Genomic DNA, 2,707 nt, shown 5'->3' on the forward strand with positions numbered 1-2,707 from the left:
AGACTTGATGCCATAAATTTATCAATAAAATTCCTATTTTAACTTTTTTCTTATCCTTGAACTAAAAATGTTATGAAAACAAAATAGAGGCATTAAATACATAAACAGCACTTGTAACTTGATTGTAAAAGTTAGATTAGAAATTGATTCAGTTCCTGATCTTCACTGAAGCAAAATAAAGAAAATTAAGATTTGTATAAATGTGCCTGAAAGTAGAGCAGGTTGGAAGTGAGGTATCACAGGAGCTGCGTGAATAATGCAATGCAAATGCTTCAGCTGCCTTCAATACATAAATTAAGATTAGACTGGTCTTGCACTCTGAAATATGTTCCAGATGGGATTAACTAGTCCTACTAAAATTTTCAAGGCTTTTAAAGTAAGGTAATAAAAAAAAAAGAATAAGGTGAGTTAGTAATCTAATCTAAGTTAGTAATCTAATCATACCAAGTTTGAGTTTCTGGTTTTGGTGTTTTTTTGGTGGTGGTTTTTTTGTTTTGTTTGTTTGTTTCTGAAATGCTTGCTCTATTAGCTTTTTAATTTTTGGTTTGTGAGAGTCTTTATGATCAGTTATTAATAATGTGCCAGACTATGGTATTATTACTCAGGAATTTTTCAAAAAACCCAAAAGGGGGTACGTGTGTGTAAAAATTCCCCCCATAAATCAAAATACATATTCTTTTTCCTTAAATTTGCATTTCTAACTTTTTTTTTTTTATTGTTACAAATTGAAAAACTTGTCTTTATTATTTACAAATTCAGAAAACCTCAGATACATACTGAGGACAGTTATGTGGATGAACCACAGTCTTTAAATTTGTAAACATTAGCTGTCATTTATTAATGATACACATTTTTTCAGTGGTGTATTCAAAACCAGTGGAAATCTAATAGAAGAGCACTTACTCTCCTCTACAAGCATTCAGTCTGGAACGCTGAGGTGAGAGGGAGGCAGCTGATCAGAATAAAGACTGTTTCGTATGTAATTTCTGTGTCATCACACTGTCTTGGCACTGAGACATAAACCTGTATTCAGTTAGTAGCGGTTTGGAACTTTTTTTCTTTAGCTGATCCTGGTCTTATGTTGGAGCAGCTGACGATCTCTTATCAAGGAAAGATCAGGGTACTCTTACTGAGGCAGTGCTTTTATCTGATGACTTTTTTTCCCCATACCAAGGCGAGTTTAGAGTGCTACATTTTTCTTGACAGCATGGTAAAGAGCAGGTGACTCTTAGGGATAATGATTCTTGATGATAATGGCTGCTGCTTTATTGGAATTGGAATTGCATTTGATTGAGAGATTGCTGGAGATTTAGTGGTTTTTACTTCCTTGCACATGTTAGTTTCATGCTAGTTTCTATCTGTTTGCTCTAAGTGTAGCTGTTAAATACATGAAGAAAATGATTTACAGTGGGTCTGTAGATGGGAATTTACCTCTGCTCTCTGATTCAGAGGTATGTGATCCCATTAGTGGGTCACATGGTTTTCTAAGGAAAGAAATGGAAAACTGTAAATACAGGGAGTATGTTTTATATTTATGATATGTATGCAGTGTGAAGTCTTCACCTTTTCAATGAAAACTATTATTTTACCCGTTTTGTTTGATTTTGTGAGTGTTAATTACCACATAATTATTATTAAAATTTCAAATCAATTTACACTGGGTTTTTTCCCTTCATGTCCTTTCTGATTTTTACTGCATTCACTTGCTTTGGGAAATTTAGAAGTACATCAATGCTGGTTTTGTTTTGTTTATCATATACAATGGTTTTTGGTTTTTTTTGTTTTTTTTTTTTTCTTTTCCCAACTGTTCCATGTTGGTGAGCAGTATATTAGGCAGTATTATGTGCAGTTATGATTTTATATGCACTTCAAATAATTTTTTATTTCCCAACCCCAGGAATTCTAGAGGTTTTACACTGTGTGTTGGTGGAAAGCCCAGAAGCTCTAAACATTATTAAAGAAGGACATATTAAATCAATCATTTGTCTTTTGGACAAACATGGAAGAAACCATAAGGTAGGCAAAGAGACAAGTATACTTTGGTGAACATTTGTGAACAAAGCAAGCAGGTTGTTCTGTGTAGAAGTTAGTTAGATTTAAAATACTTTAATTAAGTATTCATAATTAGGAATGAAACTTTTCCTAAAAGGCATATGAGCAGTTTGAGGAAGCAAAGGGGAATGTTATCTTCTTTAATAACAACATCAATGAACACTAATTTAAACACTAATTCTCAAGGGAGGCAGAAAGAATATGTCTTAATATTGTTAGAAGACTTTTCAGAATTGTTGTAAATAAAACTACTATGTTGGATGAATTACATACATGCTTGTCTTCTGGTAACAAGTTATATAGCATTATATTGCCTGAAGTAACTCACAGTGATTATGAAAAAATATTATGAAAAAAAAATCTAAGATTTTATTTATTTATTTATTTATTTATTTTTTCCCACCAGGTTTTGGATGTTCTATGTTCCCTCTGTGTTTGTCATGGAGTAGCTGTGCGGTCTAATCAACACCTAATCTGTGATAATCTCCTGCCAGGAAGAGACCTGCTCTTACAGACGCGCCTTGTGAACCATGTGGGCAGGTAAAAAGACAACTCATATACTTCTAGAAGGAAAGTGTATTGTTCTTATGTGATAAATCAAGTTATTTTATAAGCAATCAGTTCGATAAAATCTGCTTTTATACTGGCTTTTATT

The 2,707-nt window shown here is 32.8% G+C and overlaps 1 protein-coding gene across 1 annotated transcript in view; it reads left to right on the forward strand.

Annotated features, from left to right (window-relative positions):
- Positions 1 to 1,931: 1,931 nt before the first annotated feature.
- LOC104412396 (ryanodine receptor 2-like) overlaps positions 1,932 to 2,707 on the forward strand; it is a gene marked incomplete at its 3' end in the record, with an annotated part of 47,931 nt that continues 47,155 nt past the window's right edge. The window contains exons 1-2 of the mRNA XM_010023117.1: positions 1,932 to 2,016; positions 2,459 to 2,592. The remainder of the gene's footprint in view (positions 2,017 to 2,458; positions 2,593 to 2,707) is intronic.

The sequence above is a fragment of the Nestor notabilis genome, unplaced genomic scaffold (genome assembly GCF_000696875.1).
Source record: "Nestor notabilis isolate BGI_N333 unplaced genomic scaffold, ASM69687v1 scaffold7111, whole genome shotgun sequence".
NCBI lineage: Eukaryota > Metazoa > Chordata > Aves > Psittaciformes > Psittacidae > Nestor > Nestor notabilis.